This window comes from Bos mutus, chromosome 6, assembly GCF_027580195.1.
Source record: "Bos mutus isolate GX-2022 chromosome 6, NWIPB_WYAK_1.1, whole genome shotgun sequence".
NCBI classification, from domain to species: domain Eukaryota; kingdom Metazoa; phylum Chordata; class Mammalia; order Artiodactyla; family Bovidae; genus Bos; species Bos mutus.
The window spans coordinates 50,919,283-50,939,475 of NC_091622.1; positions in this window are offsets into that span (position 1 = coordinate 50,919,283).

Consider the following 20,193-nt stretch of genomic DNA (forward strand, 5'->3'; position numbering starts at 1 on the left):
TTAGCCGGCACTGATGGCTATGCTAAGTCTAATAGATGAGTTGAGACATAATCTTATATATATGGACCTTGTCATAAATTCTTTGCTTCTGTTTATTTCCTAACTCTCTGGGTACTCTTCATTTGTGGGATATTTCCCTACTGTAGTTCTTTGTGTTTGATCCTTCCCACTTTTTAAAATTCTTTGCACTTATGCTCTCTCTACCTTTTCTATTTCTCTAAGCTATTAATTCATGTGTTTTATTAAAACCTTTAGTGATTCTCATTTACACATTGAACAAAAGGCAAATTCCTCCAAAGTGCTCTATAATCCAAGCCCAACCAGATTTTCCAAGTTTTTCTTCTTTTTCAAATTAAGATATAGTTGACATATGACATTGTATTAGTTTGAGTTGTTGAAAGTTTTGAGTTGATACATTTATATATTGTAATATTATTATCATAGCATCAGTTAACATCTCCATTATGTCACAAAAATTATCATTTCATTTTTTGGTGACAATATGTAAGACCTAGTGTCTTAGCAACTTTTAAATACCTAATACAACATTGTTGACTGTAATCACAATTCTGTGCATGAGATCTTCAGAACTTATTCAGAACTGGGTATTTGTACCCTTTGACTAACATCTCCCAAAATTCCCCACCCTCTGGGAACCATAGTTGTACTTTCTGCTTCAATGAATTCTACATTTTTAAGTTTCATATATAAGTGATATCTTACAGTATTTTTCTTTGTCTGACTGAGTTGTCTCACACTTAGCATAATGCTCCTGAGTTTCATCCATGTTGTCACAAATGGCAAGATTTCCTTCTTTCTCATAACTGAATAATATTCCACTATGTATGTATATAGTATATATATACTCTGCATATAAGTTATTGACATTTTTTATCAATCTTGATTCCAGTTTGTGCTTCACCTAGTCCTGCATTTCACATGGTATATTCCGCATCATCAAGTTAAATAAGCAGAGTGGCAATACACAGCCTTGACATACTTCTTTCCCAATTTGGATACAATCTGTTGTTCCATGTCTGGTTCTATCTGTTGCTTCTTGACCTACATACAAACTGTACATGGTAAGGTGGTCTGGTCTACAAACACACACATACACACACACACACACAAACACATATACATATAAATGTATGTATAATATTTTTATATATACTCAGTTTGTGTTAAATTTTTATGCAATTGTGCAACTCCTTCTTTAGTTATCCAGATCTTTTCAGTTGGTATGCTCTGCAGCTTTTCATTCTGTCTTTGTTTACACAAATCTCTTTACCTAGGAAGCACTCTCCTAAAGTATTTGTCAAAGTTTGAACTGTTTTCACTGGTATTTTCACTTTTTACTGTAACATGACTGCTTTTTCCAGATTCCTCAGTTTGAGATAAAACCATCCATTTCTGGTTTTTTTTCAAGTTATTAGAGTAATTTTTACAGGGAAATCATTCTCCTGTTTAAGTTCATTGATAGCAATCTATCACTCTAGATTCAGTTTAGTGACTGCTATAGGTGGATTGTTGTATAAAAAATAACTACTAATTTCTCATAATAGACTTTCATTTATGGTCATTTACATGAATTTTAATTAATATGGTCCCCAATGTTGAGGGCTTCCCTGCTGGCTCACTGGCAAAGAATCTGTCTGCAGTTCAGCAAACACGTGCAGGAGGCGCAGACTCGATCCCTGGGTCGGAAAGATCCCCTGAAGAAGGAAATGGCAATTCACGCCAGTATTCTTGCCTGGATAATTCCACGTACAGAAGAGCCTGGCAGGCTACAGTCCATGGGGTCGCAGAGCCAGACGAGACCCAATGACTAACCCAATGACAAACATTGAAATGAATGCTCCTTTATGGATATACATCATTTTGAAAAAAGGAAAAAAAGAAAAAAAAAAAAAAAGACCTGTAACTGAAACATTGAGAGAAAAAGCAGGGTATGAGAAATAGTAGTGAAGATATTTGAAATTTGCTCATAAAACAGCATATTTATTGCTCCCTCCTCTGTGTTGTCACAATTAATTTTTATATTATTTTAAAACTTATCTCAACATAATTATATGTTTATATTTCTGTATCATCCACTAGACTATGTGTTACATGATAATAAGTATTGTTTTATTCAATTCTACATTGAAAAATGTTGCACAGTGCTTGACCCATTGTGCATATTCAGAAAATGCTTATTAAAAGATGAATACATAAATGTACAAACAAAGGACGCAAATCTGGAATTTGGGATGCTTGCATCTCTCAGAGGAAACCTAACAATATTGTGGTGGTGCTTAAATTTGTGGCTTGAAAATATATAATTGTTTTATTCCTATTATTCTTTTGATACTGAAAATTATGGAATAATCACCAAGATAATTGCCCACATTTTCCTGAATATCATCTTCACTTACCACTGAGACCTCTAAATCTTTGTTCCATAAATTATTTTTCTCTGAATTATTCCAGAAGGCTTCTGAGGATTCAGTTTGTCATATGAGCAAGTCTTTCAGCTACCATGAGACTTTCTTACTATTCTTTATGTCTGTGAAGCTGATGTCTGCACAGCTGGGTGAGGGTGTCTTATCCATATCTGTTTCCACAGTTGAGCTCAGGAAGGCTAGCCAGGGAGAGCAATCCTAAAGAAAACACTTTGAATGACTTAGAACTTCCTCAGGTCAAATCAGGGGAACATACCTCCTCTTTGGGGGCAGTGCATTTAAAATATCTTAGGAGTTCATTGAGCCCAGGCCTAGAGATAGAATAATAGACAAAGTTTTAAAGTCTCTCTGCACTTATACAATTAGAGTCACAGATACCTTTAAAATTTAATCTAAAAACCACCACAATATACACTAAACTTATGATTTTAATGACTGAGAAATTAAATCTGACAACCTTTCATGTTTTCTCAAAGCAGGGACCCTATACCATACTCATCTGTGCATTCATTCATTCACTCATTAATATTATAATGTTTTTCTAAGTGACTAAAATGGTTTGATGTAAGATAAGTGCTAAGGATGAGTTCAAAAATACAAAAGAAAAAAAAAGAGTAGAAAAAGTGAGTCTCTTTATCCTCACTTTGAAACATAAAATTTAATATTTGAAAAAAATTACATAACCTGTTTGATACTTGTATATTTTCTATAAAGTGAGAATAGCAGTGATTTTATATTTTAGGAAAAAAAAATAAAAATGAAAAGATTTGGCCTAAGAAGTGGGAAAAAAATCAAGTGTCACAGGTTATGGGAGCAAAGGGAGAAGAAAGTTAATGTTACATCTAATATGCTAGAGAATAAAGGAAGTATGTCAGAATAAAAGCCATATGTGGGAGAAAATGGCAGCCAAAGAAATCAACCAATTCCATTATTTATGTAATAAATATTTATTGATTTATTTTATTTTGTTCCAGTCACTGTAGTAGATGTTGACAATACAAAGACTCATGCAAAATACTTTCTTCCTTAAAGAAACCACTTGCACTTTAGAAGGCTTTGAAGTTACCTAGGCTACTTCACCTCCCATCCCATATAGTTCTAGATTTAGTCTTTCACTTTTCACTTTCATGCATTTGAGGAGGAAATGGCAACCCACTCCAGTGTTCTTGCCTGGAGAATCCCAGGAATGGCGGGGCCTGGTAGGCTGCTGTCTATGGGGTCGCACAGAGTCGGACACGACTGAAGCAACTTAGCAGCAGCAGCAGCATTGTCTAAAAAAGTATTTTTGTAAACCAGCAGCATACATGATTATGAGTGAAGAATTAGTGGACTGCACTTTGAAATAAGACAGCTTTGGTGAATATGCATAGAATTTTGTATAAAATAAAGAATAGCTATAAATAGAGCCTTATAAATGAAGTTGTTTCTTTAATTTTTTAAAAATAATTTATCTTTAGTTGGGGAAAAAATTGCTTTACAGTGTTGTGCTGGTTTCCAAACTTGAAATTATCTCTTAATCTAAAAAATGTATTTCAGCTATTTTGATCAAATTTTAAATTAAATTTACATGATTTTCTTTCATGTATCATCTTGTCTTCCAGTTCATTGTTCAAGATCCTGAATATCAACTGTTAACTTGGTATTTGGGAAAAATTTAAGGAGATAATTTTTTGTTATCTTGAAAAATGGAAAATAAAATTGAATCACTATATTCATTACAAGCAAAGATTTTATGGAAGACATAAACCGATATAAGAAAATCGCAAAGATAGTTTGTGAAAAGGCGGGTTAGGGTTAGGTAAAACCTAAAAGAAGAATTTTTGGCTATTAAAGACAATCTAGTAACAGGACAATTTATGAAGAGTGGTTGATAAGCTCTGTTCCTGTGTGTAATGAAGGTAGAAGAAATAGCTATTCACCATTATTAATTTAAGCATTGAGCACTTGATATCAGAGTTTGACTATAAGTAAGACATCATGGATTCTAAAGGTTTTTCTCAATAGGATTTTCATGCAACCAGTAACAGAAAGAAAATACCTACAAAGAGGACAGTTTCATAAATCTGACACCCTAAGCATTAATTTGTATAAGTCAAGTGATCTCAGCTACATCACTTGGGTTCAGAGAAGTCTAAGCATGTCTTGCCACCTGTGGTAGGAGTCAAAATTTGCATGAAGGTTTGTAGTAAAGGGAATAATAAAATGGTCACACATAACTAATCTGCCCCCAAAAGGTTTTCTACAAGCTACAGTGTGTGTCTAGTACATTGGGGCTTGTTGGCTGGAATTCCTTGATTCTTAATGAAACTCTAGATAATAAGATGTGCAAGCTGAGAAAGTTATATTTACTGAGACTTTAATGAGAAATCAAGGATCTGGGCAATATACTTTTAGGTTTAGGTATGGTTTTTCCAGTGGTCAAATATGGATGTGAGAGCTGGGCTGTGAAAAAGCTGAGCGCTGAAGAATTGATGCTTTTGTTTGTTTTAATATAAATTTATTTATTTTAATTGGAGGCTAATTACAATATTATATTGGTTTTGCCATACATCAACATGAATCCACCATGCGTGTACACGTGTTCCCCATCCTGAACCCCCCTCCCACCTCCCTCCCCATACCATCCCTCTGGGTCATCCCAGTGCACCAGCCCCAAGCATCCTGTATCCTACATCAAACCTGGCCTGGCACCTCAGATATGCAATGACACCACCCTTATGGCAGAAAGTGAAGAGAAACTAAAAAGCCTCTTGATGAAAGTGAAAGTGGAGAGTGAAAAACTTGGCTTAAAGTTCAACATTCAGAAAACGAGATCATGGCATCCGGTCCCATCACTTCATGGGAAATAGTTGGGGAAACAGTGGAAACAGTGTCAGACTTTATTTTTCTGGGCTCCAAAATCACTACAGATGGTGATTGCAGCCATAAAATTAAAAGATGCTTACTCCTTGGAGGGAAAGTTATGACCAACCTAGATAGCATATTCAAAAGCAGAGACATTACTTTGCCAACAAAGGTCCGTCTAGTCAAGGCTATGGTTTTTCCTGTGGTCATGTATGGATGTGAGAGTTGGACTGTGAAGAAGGCTGAGCGCTGAAGAATTGATGTTTTTGAACTGTGGTGTTGGAGAAGACTCTTGAGAGTCCCTTGGACTGCAAGGAGATCCAACCAGTCCATTCTGAAGGAGATCAGCCCTGGGATTTCTTCGGAAGGAATGATGCTAAAGCTGAAATTCCAGTACTTTGGCCACCTCATGCGAAGAGTTGACTCATTGGAAAAGACTCTGATGCTGGGAGGGATTGGGGGCAGGAGGAGAAGGGGACAACAGAGAATGAGATGGCTGGATGGCATCACTGACTCGATGGACGTGAGTCTGAGTGAACTCCAGGAGTTGGTGATGGACAGGGAGGCCTGGTGTGCTGCGATTCATGGGGTCGCAAAGAGTCGGACATGACTGAGCGACTGATCTGATCTGATCTGATACATGTTTCAATGCCATTCTCCCAAATCATCCCACCCTCTCCCTCTCCCACGGAGTCCAAAAGACTGTTCTATACATCTGCGTCTCTTTTGCTGTCTCGCATACAAGATTATCATTACCGTCTTTCTCAATTCCATACATATGCATTAGTATACTGTATTGTTTTTCTTTCTGGCTTACTTCACTCTGTATAATAGACTCCAGTTTCATCCACCTTATTAGAACTGATTCAAATGTATTCTTTTTAATGGCTGAGTAATACTCCATTGTGTATATGTACCACTGCTTTCTTATCCATTCATCTGCTGATGGACATCTAGGTTGCTTCCATGTCCTGGCTATTATAAACAGTGCTGAGATGAATATTCAGGTACATGTGTCTCTTTCAATTCTGGTTTCCTTGGTGTGTATGCCCAGTAGTGGGATTGCAGGGTCATAAGGCAGTTCTATTTCCAGTTTTTTAAGGAATCTCCACACTGTTCTCCATAGTGGCTGTACTAGTTTGCATTCCCACCAACAGTGTAAGAGGGTTCCCTTTTCTCCACAGCCTCTCCAGCATTTATTGCTTGTAGACTTTTGGATAGCAGCCATTCTGGCTGGCGTGAAATGGTACCTCATTGTGGTTTTGATTTGCATTTCTCTGATAATGAGTGATGTCGAGCATCTTTTCATGTGTTTGTTAGCCATCTGTATGTCTTCTTTGGAGAAATGTCTGTTTAGTTCTTTGACCCATTTTTTGATTGGGTCATTTATTTTTCTGCAATTGAGCTGCAGGAGTTGCTTGCATATTTTTGAGATTAGTTCTTTGTCAGTTGCTTCATTTGCTATTATTTTCTCCCATTCTGAAGGCTGTCTTTTCACCTTGCTTATAGTTTCTTTTGTTGTGCAGAAACTTTTTATTTTAATTAGGCCCCATTTGTTTATTTTGCTTTTATTTCCAATATTCTGGGAGGTGAGTAGTAGAGGATCCTGCTGTGATTTATGTCAGAGATTGTTTTTCCTATGTTCTCCTCTAGGAGTTTTATAGTTTCTGGTCTTACATTTAGATCTTTAATCCATTTTGAGTTTATTTTTGTGTATGGTGTTAGAAAGTGTTCTAGTTTCACTCTTTTACAAGTGGCTGACCAGTTTTCCCAGCACCACTTGTTAAAGAGATTGTCTTTAATCCATTGTATATTCTTGCCTCCTTTGTCAAAGATAAGGTGTCCAAAGGTGTGTGGATTTATCTCTGGGCTTTCTATTTTGTTCCATTGATCTATATTTCTGTCTTTGTGCCAGTACCATACTGTCTTGATGACTGTGGCTTTGTAGTAGAGCCTGAAGTCAGGCAGGTTGATTCCTCTAGTTCCATTCTTCTTTCTCAAGATTACTTTGGCTATTTGAGGTTTTTTGTATTTCTATACAAATTGTGAAATTATTTGTTCTAGCTCTGTGAAAAATACTGTTTGTAGCTTGATAGGGATTGCATTGAATCTATAGATTGCTTTTGGTAGTATACTCATTTTCACTATACTGATTCTTCTGATCCATGATCATGGTATATTTCTCCATCTATTAGTTTCCTCTTTGATTTCTTTCATCAGTGTTTTATAGTTTTCTATATATAGGTCTTTAGTTTCTTTAGGTAGATATATTCCTAAGTATTTGAACTGTGGTGTTGGAGAAGACTCTTGAGAGTCCCTTGGACTGCAAGGAGATCCAACCAGTCCATTCTAAAGGAGATCAGTCCTGGGTGTTCTTTGGAAGAACTGATGCTAAAGCTGAAACCCCAATACTTTGGCCACCTCATGAAAAGAGTTGACCCATTGTAAAAGACTCTGATGCTGGGAGGGACTGGGGGCAGGAGGAGAAGGGGATGACAGAGGATGGGATGGCTGGATGGCATCACCGACTCAATGGACATGTGTTTGAGTGAACGCTGGGAGTTGGTGATGGACAGGGAGGCCTGGCATGCTGCAATTCATGGGGTTGCAAAGAGTTGGACATGACTGAGCGACTGAACTGAACTGAAGAAAGTGGGTTAAAAATCAGAGAGTATCTTCATTGTGGCATGGTTTTGGTTAACAGAAGATGACTCCAGTGCATGTACTATTTCTGTTGGAATTTTTAGTACAATTTTTAGACAATGAGAAAGCAGGCAGAACAGATTTGTGCTGCACCCTATGTTTGGTTTGATAAGACTTCAGCATTGAAGGTGACTGGTGTAATTGAGAGAATACCATTGGGCTGACAAAAGAGAAAAGTAATCCTTGAGAACATATATGACACATATTAGTAAATCTGGGAAACTGTAGAATAAGATACATCAAAGTGGTCACAATCCCACATTACTGTTTGGGAAGAAGGCAGGTAGAGGAAGCATAAGTCACACAGGATGCTGTGAAAATAAGAGCATCAGTTCAGTTCAGTTCAGTCGCTCAGTTATGTCTGACTCCTTGCGACCCCATGAACTACAGCACATCAGGCCTGCCTGTCCATCACCAACTCCTGTAGTTTATTCAAACTCATGTCCATTGAGTTGGTGATGTCATCCAACCACCTCATCCTCTGTCATCCCCTTCTCCTCCCACCTTCAATCTTTCCCAGTACCAGGGTCTTTTCAAATGAGTCAGTTCTTTGCATTTGGTGGCCAAAGTATTGGATTGAAATACTTTGTATTTGATTGTATATGATTGAAAAACTTTGTTCTCAATTGGTGGATAATTTCTAGGTTATTCCCTTTGCACTGGCTGCAATGAGAGTATAATTTTAATGCAACCAAATTAGACACACAGTAATTATGCCTTTCTTATGCAATTTCTAAAAAGTGAAGATTTAGTTCTTTAGGGAAGAGTCTGCTGCTGCTAAGTTGCTTCTGTCGTGTTCAACTCTGTGTGACCCTATGGGCAGCAGCCCTCCAGGCTCCTCTGTCCACAAGATTCTCCAGGCAAGGACACTGGAGTGGTTTGCCATTTCCTTCTCCAATCTACTTGAATGTATATTATATTTTCTTAACTTGATTTGATTAATGAAACAAGTATCTTTTAAAGTAAGAATATTATTTAAGAGTCTGGTATAATGTAAGTAGCATAAAGTATAAAAGAAAGAAAAGTCTTTTTAGGCAAGTGTTTTACAATGCCCTTTAACCCTATATATATTGATAAATACATCTGTATTCATGTTTTAAGTGTATACACTGTATTTTGCATATGCAGTGTATTGATATGTGCTATGCATGACACCATGGTTGAATTTACATTCATCTATTTTGCTCAGTTTCTGTCTATTTAAATAGTTAAGTAAACCTCTTTTCTAAAAACACAAAAATAGCATCCTGTGAAACATTTAGGTACAAAATAGAGTCTATGTGAAACTCAAAAACCCAAAAATAGAATCTTTGCAACTCCTCCAACCTAAAACACTTGGAAACAGCTTCAGTGTGTGTGTGGGGTGACACATTCGTCACTGTCTTATTGATTTAAGGTCACCCTTGGCACCCCACTCCAGTACTCTTGCCTGGAAGATCGCATGGACGAAGGAGCCTGGTAGGCTGCAGTCCATGGGGTCGCAAAGAGTCGGACATGACTGAGCGACTTCCCTTTCACTTTTCACTTTGATGCGTTGAAGACGGAAATGGCAACCCACTCCAGTGTTCTTGCCTGGAGAATCCCAGGGATGGGGGAGCCTGGTGGGCTGCTGTCTATGGGGTCGCACAGAGTCAGACATGACTGAAGCGACTTAGCAGCAGCAGCAGTTTATGTTTTATGTATAGATTACTTAACACACACACAAGCACACACCTGTCCCTTGTTTTGTAGTGCCAAAGATGTATAAGTTAATATTTGATTCAACTCTCTTTAGCTTACACCCCAGAAGTGAAGTTTGAGAATGAAATATGGGGTGCATTGAGTATTGGAGATGAGTTATGTGAACAGTTAATGAATATTAGCTTAGTGGTTCTCACCAGTGCAAATCTTCTCTTAAATCATATCCATTTCTAATGTGAACAACAAGATATGGTTTTCTGAGCCCTCTGAGATCAAAAGTCACTAGGAACTGACTCCTATGGAGACATATGTTTCTTTTATTCTTTTGTAGGGTTATAGATTTCCTCTTACTCTCCATTGTAAGAGTCATCAGGTGAAGTCAGTGAAAGTTGCTCAGTCATGTCCAACTCTTTGTGATGCTATGGACTGTAGCTCACCAGAATCCTCTGTCCATGGGATTTCTCAGGCAAGAATACTGAAGTGGGTAGCCATTCTTATCTCCATGTGATTTTCCTGACACGGGGTCAAACCTGAATCTCTTGCATTACAGGCAGATTCTTTACCCTCAGAACCACCTTGGATGGAGTCACCAAAGGCATAGTCATAATCACAAGGTCTATGTTGAAATCTTGTTCATCAGTTACATGGTGAGCATACAAAGAAGAGGTTTGTAAGGAAGGAAAAAGTTGAAAGATTGATCTTATACTAGTAGCTATAATTTACTATGGAATCTGTGGCAGACTTTATTATTATTATCATTATTATTATTATTATGCTCCAAAATCACTGCAGATGGTGACTGAAGCCATGATACTAAAAGACACTTGCTCCTTGGAAGAAAAGTTATGACCAACCTAGACAACATTAAAAAGCAGAGACAGTACTTTGCCAACAAAGTTGTGTACAGTCAAAACTATAGTTTTTTTCAGTAGTCATGTATGGATGTGAGAGCTGGACCGTAAAGAAGGCTGAGTACCAAAGAATTGATGGTTTTGAACTATGGTGTTAGAGAAAACTCTTGAGAGTCCCTTGGACAGCAAGGAGATCCAACCAGTCAATCCTAAAGCAAATCCATTCTGAATATTCATTTGAAGGACCAATACTGACACTGAAACTCCAATACTTTGGCCACCTAATATGAAGAGCTGACTCATTAGAAAAGACCCTGATGCTGGCAAAGGTGCAGGAGGAGAAGAGGATAACAGAAGACAAGATGGTTGGATGGCATCACCAACACTTGGACATGAGTTTGAGCAAGATCTAGGAGGTGGTGAAGGACAGGGAAACATGGCTTGCTGCAGTCCATGGGATCACAAAGAGTGGGACAGGACTGAGTGACTGTACAATAACATCCTTTTCCCATTTTTAGAAAGCTGCATTATTGGTAAGTCTCAGTGCATGCTAGGGAAAAATTGTGTAGGTGATATTCCCATTCTATCATTTATTATTTATGTAACCTGATCAAGTTATTAAAACTCCAAAATTAAGCTTCTTTTGGAAAGTGCAGAATGGATTGGCTATTTTCATTATAAAATCAGGAGTTTTTTATTTATAATCTCTAATCTTCATAGCTATTCTTATAGGCAAATAATTATAGTTCCCCACTCTATTTTTCATTTTTAAAATTTGACTTTTTTTATTTCAGAAACATAGTTATTTTGGAAATAAATCAAATAAATAATTGTTCACACATCTGTTTGTTTGTATTGTCTTCAATTTATCTCATTAGCATCTTATAGATCTTGGATCATAGGTCTTTTGTCTCCTTAAGTAGATTTATTTATAGATATTTTACTTTTTCTGATGTGATGATAAGTGGGATTGTTTCTTTAATTTCTCTTTCTGATCTTTCACTGTTAGTATATAGAAATCCAGCATATTTCTGTGTATTAATTTTGTAACTTTACTGAATTCACCGATGAGTTCTGGTAGTATCTTTAGGATTTTCTATTATAATATCATGTCATCTGCAAACAGTGACAGCTTTTTTTTCTTCTTCTTTTCTAATTTGGATTCCTTTTATTTCTTTTTCATCTCTGATTGCTGTAGCTAGGCCTTCTAAAATTAAGCTAAATAAAAGTGGTGAGAATGAACATCTTTGTTTTGTTCCTGATCTTAGAGGGAACGTTTTCAGCGTTTCACTTTTGAGTATGATGCTAGCTGTAAGTTTGTCATATATGGCTCTTATTGTGTTGAGATATATTCCCTCTATGCCCACCTTCTGGAGAATTTTTTTTTTTTTTTATCATAAACGGATGTTGAATTTTGTCAAAAGCTTTTGCCAAAATCTATTGAGATGATCATATGGTTTTTATCCTTCCCTTTGTTCATGTGCTATATCATACTGGTTTGCAGATATTGAAAAATCTCTGGAATAAATTCCACTTGATTATGGTGTACAATCCTTTTAGTGTACTGTTGGATTCAGATTGTTAATAATTTGCTGAGGATTTTTGTCTCTATGTTCATCAGTGATATTGGCCTATGATTTTCTTTTTTTTGTTGTTGTATATTGGTGTTTGTGTGATATCAAAACTCATGGAAAGAGTTTGGGAGTGTTCTTTCTTCTGCAACTTTTTAGAATAGTTTCAGAAAGATAGCTTTTAACTCGTCTCTTAATGTTTGATAGAATTCACCTGTGAAGGCATCTGGTCCTGAACTTTTGTTTTCTGGGAGCTTTTTAATCACAACTTCAAATTCAATTCTTGTGATAGGTCTGTTATATTTTCTATTTCCTCCTGATTCAGTCTTGGGAGATCATACCTTTCTAAGAATTTGTCCATTTCTTCCAGGTTGTCCATATTATTGTCATACAGTTACTTGCAATAGTCTTATAATTCTTTGTATTCCTGCCTGTATCATCTATTCTTTTGCTTAGTTCAGTTACCATTCCTATTACCATTTCATTGAACACCTTATCAGCTAAGTTTTTCTTTTTGTTTCATTAGTTGTTTTTTAGTTGTTTTCTCTTGTTCTTAGGGTGTACTTGTATGAAAATATCCCTATGCCATCTACCTCTGCCCAGTGCTTCTGTGGGAGACCTGGATCTAAAGTTAGCATGAGTCATACTTACTTCAGGGAGTTCTGTCTGCCATCACCTTGGTGGCAGGTAGGGCTGAAGATCAATTATCTAGAATTGGAACCAGGTGGGAGTCAGGGATGCTCAGTAGCCAACACTGCCCTCTTGGGGACACTGTGCAGTCCCAAAGTTCTGGCAGAATCCCTGAGACTTGGGTCTGAGCTGGGTCCATTCCTTTCAAGTGTCCCTCTCCAATCCACTCCAGTATTCTTGCCTTGAAAATCCCATGGACAAAGGAGCCTTCCAGGGCTACAGTCTATGGGTTCTCAAAGAGAAACATGACTTAGTGACTGAGCAGGCAGGTCCACTCTCTCCACTCCCAGATCAGCACCCTGAGTCCTGATATTGAACTGAATATTGAACCAAGGGGGGCAGCACTGAAGCAAGATGGGCCAGAGCTGGCCCCAGTGCAGGTTACAGCATGTGCTGGGGTGGTTGTGGCACACTAGTCAGAGTTCCAAACCACTAGTGTTCTGCTGTTTCACGAGCACTACTAATGGCCACCCTTGCTCTGTTCAGGGCCAGTGCCGGGTCTACTCTGGCTCTGTCCGTCTCAAATGCAAACTGTAGTTGTTAAGAGCAACCTTTTCCTTCCTGGGGAGCTAATGAGAACTAGAGGACCCAGAGCAGGCACTCCATGTGAGTTTGGGCAGATGATGCTACAGTTACAGAAAACTGCCACTGTAGAAGTTTCAATCTACTGCATGCTCTGACTTGTTTGGGGAGTAAACAAGTGTGTGCACAGTGTGTTTATGAATGAATATACATACATATTTCCTCATTTTCTCCACAAGCACATCATTGTTGACTTTTTAATTTTGCTGCCTCTCATGTTTATGCTTTCTATAACATCTGCTTTTTGGGGGGACACCTATGACTTAGATCCCTTGGAGAAGGGAATGGCAACCCACTGCAGGATTCTTGCCTGGATAATCCCATGGACAGAGAAGCCTGGTGGGCTAGAGTCCCTGGGGTCGCAAAGAGCTGGACACGACTTAGTGACTTAGCATGCATACATGGCTTATATCTTGAACTTCTAATCGACTTCCATTTCCTAGTTGATGATATCTCATTTTCACCTCATATCTAGATAAGTATAACATTTGGCAGATTTGCCTTGATGAGCTGAAATTTTGCTAGTGGCAATTACTTGCCATTATTCCTCTTTCATTATATTCCAAGATAAATTCCCTCTCAGCTTCTGTCCTTAGTCTACCTAGTGGTCCTAGCACCTGTTTTGCATATGAGTTAGAAATTAACCATGAAATTAACAATGTTAGAAATGAACATTGAAAAATCTAATGTTGAATAGTTGATGATTTTTATTTTAAAACTAAAGGAAAGTATTTCCATAAAATTAAAATGAAAAAGTAGAAAAGAGGTTTGTTTTTTTTTTAATTTCATTTTTAGAGTTTGATCCTAGTTATTTCTCATGAGTAGTTCTATGAGAATGAGAATTTCATAGACATTATATGTGGTCCTCCCTCAGCTAATACTGATTTGGTAAATAACTATGAATTTAAGTTCAGTTGTGTTTTGGGACAAATGTGACCCATAGTACAATTAGATACTCATATTTCATAAGACAATGCATATGATGTCACACAAATGTACAGGAAATCTCATTTCAGCCTAATTCAGATGGGTTTAATATGTCCATTTATTTTCCATCTATATATTTGTCAAATATATGGAGAATATATAAAAAGTACATGATTTTTTCATTAGTGTTTTCAGCCATGAAATAGAATTGAATATTTTTAAATTCATTCTTTCTAAGAAATTTCTCCAGAAATGTGCATAATAGGAAATTAAGTTCTGTGTAACAGTTTGTACAATAGCAAGCATAATGTGTTGGGTGTAAAAGAAATTGTACTTCTTCAACTGTGCCTGTTGTGGACACATACACACATGGAGGAAAAAAATTTGAGATTGAGTAGGTGTTCTGCTATATGACAAATATGGTCAAAATGCCAAGGTTTCTAAGAGTCATTTTCCTTAACTACAGCTTGATGGAAAACAAAAGAATTTTGGAAGCAATTAGTTAGCCTGTTATGTTGGGTATCAGATAACATGTTACAAATGTCTTATTCTGCTGACTTGAACTCATTGAGACTTGTATGTACCTTTAAAAAATTTTTTTTTCTGAAGCTCTGCTACACAACAGATGGGATGTCTAACATCCTTTTCTATTTAAAACATGCAAGTTCTAATCAACAGGAGGGTTTTAGAATGTTAAACCAGCCAGCCATAAGAAATGTGTCATGCAGTTTCCTGTCATTCTAATTAATTAGATAGCATTCTTTGCTGTTGTCCCCAATGAACCTAAATGAGCTTAATGCTGGAATATTAGCTTCATTCTTACCAAAGGTTTGTTTTCATATTATTTGCATACACTGAGCAAAAAATAAAATATTCCAAGATTACCCCAAATGCATGAGTACTATGATTTATACATGAGACCTACATGTTTAACCTTCTTTCAAGATCAAATAAATATTTTAACATTTTAGAATATTTTATTTGGAAATTATATTTTCTCTAATATCATTTCATTTTCAAAATGTATTAAAATAATTTTACGGCAACATTTTCCCACTGTATTATAGTTTTCAATTACATTTACTGAGATAGTAATTTCCCAATAATATACACACCCTCTTGTATATGCTGTTGTTGTTCTTAAAGTACTGACTAAAATAAATGTTATGTAAATTGTTAATTTGTGTGTAAATCATAAATAAAGCATAATTTATGGAATTTCTGCCTTAATTACTGGAAAATGAACACAAAGTTGTGAATTCTAGGAGACAATTTAGGAGACAATCTAAGTTAAAATATTTAATTTTACTCTGAAGAATATCATGTGAGATTATAAATTGTGAGATGTTTAAGTTAAAGAGTAATGACAATAGATAATTAAGCAAAAGTGAGAATACTAATTCTAATATATGATTCCTGCAAAAATTTTTGGACCCTTGAACCATTATGAACATTTGCCTATTATTATCACTCTTAAAATGTCTACACATCTGAAACAACTAATTATATATTTTCTTCTCTCCCCAATAATTGTGTTTTGATATTTTCTATGTATTTATTAAAGTAAACGCTTCATTTAGACTAATTAAACATATATTTAGGAAGTCCAAAAGCATATAGCTTGTAAAAAGCTTTATTTGTTAACATAAACCCTTATTTCTGTAAGTAAAAATGTTAATGTTTCTAATGGTTGAGATAAACTCTAATAGTAAATAAAATCTAGCGTGCATTTGATGTGGCTCTAAGAAATTGGTATAATCACATTAACAACATCTAGAAGTAACTGGAGCCTGTAATACATCTTAAAAGTTACCACAAAACTCATTTTATTATTGCCTGGAAAAAATCTTCCTCTACTACTGGGCCATAATTAGGAGTGTATTTGATGGAGATATATGCTTTGTCTTTGATAGCACTTCAAAACTATCAGCAACCAGTGATCTCTTCATCTCAGTGCTTCAGTTGAAAGCCTACTTGTTTTTCAGAGTTCACATAAATGGTGCTCACAGAATCTTCTTCCATACCTACAGTTTTAATTAAACTCTACCTTGCATAACATTTTCAAGCCCATATTTAACTTTTTGCTCATTCTTCTATTTCAGTGCTGTAGTATCTACTAAGCAAGGGATTGTCATACATTTTCTGTAAATGATCAGAGAGTGATTATTAGGTTTTTCAGGCCATTCAACTTCTGTTATAACTATTCAATTCTGGCACTGTGGTGTGCACACACAACCACAGAAAATATGTAACATAAGTAGCATGACTGAAATTGAATTAAAAAATTAATTTACAAAAATGGTGAAATGGCAACCCACTCTTGTATTCTTGCTTGGAGAATCCCATGGACAGAGGAGCCTGGTGGGCTACAGTCCATGGGGATGCAGAGTCGGACATGACTGAAGCAAATTTACATGCATGCACAAGTGGTGAACTGAATTTGGCCCACAGATTGCATATTAGACTATGAGCTCCTTGAAGGAGACTGGAGAAGGCAATGGCACCCCACTCCAGTACTCTTGCCTGGAAAATCCCATGGATGGAGAAGTCTGGTGGGCTGTAGTCCATGGGGTAGCTAAGAGTCGGACACGACTGGGCAACTTCCCTTTCCCTTTCCTTGAAGGAGACAATGCCTTCTTTATCTTCTTTATCACAGCAGGTCTGTCACAGTAATTTGCACATTTTTAAAGCCTTGAAAATCCATTATTGATTAATGAAAGGATAAACCTGTGGCTGCAGTACAAAGACTGTACAATCATTTGCATAAGGGTAGAGGAGTAGAGAACATGAAAGACAGGAACGTGAAAAAGAGGAAGAAAAATCAGAAGTAAAAAAAAAAGAAAGAAAGAAAAAAATCACCTATTAGCCATTCTAAGCTATCTTTCTTGTTCAGAAATAACATCAGAAGCCCATCATTAATTCGACAATAATTATGGTGTAATTCACTGAATTCACAAATGAGAATTCAGGTTCTTTTCAAAAGGAACACACAATAGGGCTGGGTAGAAAGACAAAATGAATTGTTATCCTAAATGAATTAAATGGTTAGCACAGATCCATCATAACACAGCAAAAAGTGAAATACTTCTCCTGAGTTTCAAAGAGGATTTGACATATGCTCCAGTTCTAACTAATGAGGAGATTCCTAAAGATCAGAACAGTTAGCCTTCAGGATTATAGGATTATAGAAAGTAGGTTTCTAACTTAAAAAAAAAAAAAAAGATATTGAAATAACTGCTGTTTCTGACTTCACTCTCTAAATTCATTTTTTAAAAACAGAATAGGTACAATTGTGAAAATGGAGGAAGTCCCTACATTTCCCTCAAATATTGCTGGTAGTTAAGTCGTAAACAATATTGTACTTCCTCAGAAACTGACTCCAGAGCTGAATTTCTGACCAAGATTTCTGCTTTAAATAAGGCAAAGATTTGTATGTTTAAACAAACATACAGTTGCAAAGGGCTTATTCACTCACAGTGGTACACCAAGTTCCATAAAATGTGAATATGTAGTTTTGAAAACTTCAATTCTAAAATCAAGATTTTGAAATAAATAAAAACAAACAGCTGGAGATATTGTAGGAATAATAGAAAAGATTCATCAGAAAGCTGGATATGAGGTCAGGGTTAAAAATATTGATTTGGTTGTCTTGGACAAAGAGAACTTTTTGAAAGTCATTGGAATGAATAGATTCTGAGGAAGAATATGGAAAGAGGGCTTTGATTTCTCTGAAATGGATTTGGTTGAAAGTCGACTTGACACAAATACACACATATATATGTAATTTTTGAGTAGTTATTGATGTTATGGACTTATTCTCTGCCTTGAAACAAAGACTTAGAGAAGTAAATTAGAAGACTTTCAGGTTCTTTTCAGCTGTAACATTATTCATTTATTCATGAGGATTAGTTCAACTTAAACGTGCACATGCCACTTAAAATGTCAGAATTGAGCTTATGTTCATATTTCTACTACAATAAACCATAATATAATATTTAATTAATACTTACTGCATTTTTCCCCTGCAGAATTTATATGGAGTTCATGAAGGTTTTAAGTCCCTTAAGAAAGAAGTTCAACCAGTTAAGCTTGTTCAGCTTTCTTCATTTGTGTTTTCTATAAGAAAACTTGCTCCAGGGCATCTTCTTAATTGAGATGCTTCAAATTTTACAATAATTACAATATAAATATTGCCAATAGTGTTGATACTGCTGGTTTTCCTTCTGGAAAGCAGACTTGCTAATAACTCATAATCAACTTTATAACTTATCAGAGTAAATTGGACTGTAATATTATTTTCATACAGATCTATCTATGCTTTTGTATCACTGATAATAATTTTCATCTGATTGTTATAAGGAAGTATGAGATATTTGAACTTAATTATTTCTTAGTTCTTAAAGATCGATTAATCTCTTGTACTTTAGAGAATATTAGCTGCTTTGACATACTTTGCAGAAAACAAAAATTAAAAGGGAATCAGTAAAGAACAGCATCAGCATATGTCATAACAAAACTACTAATTAGACAAAGTGATTCCTACGAATTTGCTTGAAAACAAAATTTGATCAGACTATGCCAGTTAAAGCTATCCCTCTGATGATGAAGAATTTATATACTTTCTAATTTTCTTGTCATTTAATAAGGAACAAATATAAGCCAATGATAAGGAAAGACTAGAAAACCTCAGGTTTGTAGACAAAGGTAAATTTAGATCATTCTTAAAGGTAGCACAGATTTTCTGGGATAAGTGGTAGACTGAAATTTTATTTTATAGTATCCTTGCCAACAGTGACATAGGTATATTCTCACCATAGGATTATATAGGGAGAGATGAAGACATAGCCAGGAAATATTGAAAAGCATTTGATACTTATCTTAAAATTTTTTCAAACAGTTTTTCTGTTAAAATAGTTATGTTCTACCGCCTTTGACTATTTTTGACACCAACTGTGAATTGATTCACTGATAGTAAAACGACCCAGACTGTTCTTTGTACCTTTAGAGCCTGGCATTAAGATCAGCATGTAGAAATATGAAGTGGGTAGAGCTCCTTCATACGGGTAGCAAACAGGAGATGAATTAGTTTTCTATTGCTGCATAACAACTGATCACAAACTTAACTACGGTAAGTCCCCTACATATGAACATTCAAGTTGCAAACGTTCAAAGAAGTGAATACGCATTTGAATGTCCAGTCACATGAGTTAGTTCACGTTTCTGGTGTACACTGTTGTCACATGCATGCATCTTCTACAAGTGGTTGTGTTTTGTGTACTTTACTATTGAGCACTGTATAAAGCACAATAATACAATATCTCTATTTCAAGCCTGTGATATGAGTGAAATTGCAGTTTCCCCTCCATCTCCTATTAATGACAACCCTTCAGCTCTACCGTCTCCTGACTCCTCAACCTCCTCCAGTATGTAACTCTTCTTGCCTGTTCACTGATGCCCATCACGATATGCCAGCTGTTGTACTGTACTACTGTACTTTTCAATATCCTATACTGTAATTTTTAAAAAGTCTTTTTTATTTTGTGAATATCTGTTTCTTTAATGTATTATTTGTATGAAAAGTATTATGTCTATTACAATACAGTATTGTATAGCTCAATTGTATTAGTTGGGTTCTAGGCTAACTCTGTTGGACTTAATGAACAAATTCAACTTACGAATGCACTCTCAGGAACTCATTTGTATGCTGGGAATATACTGAATAGCCATTTATTAGCTCACAATTCTGTAGTCCACGGTCACGTGGCTTAGATTTCTGATCAGGGTATTACACAGTCATCCAGACTATGTGAATCACAACAAACCGTGGAAAATTCTTAAAGAGTGGAAAATTCTTAAAGAGATGGAATACTGATCTACCTCTTGAGAAATCTGTATGCAGGT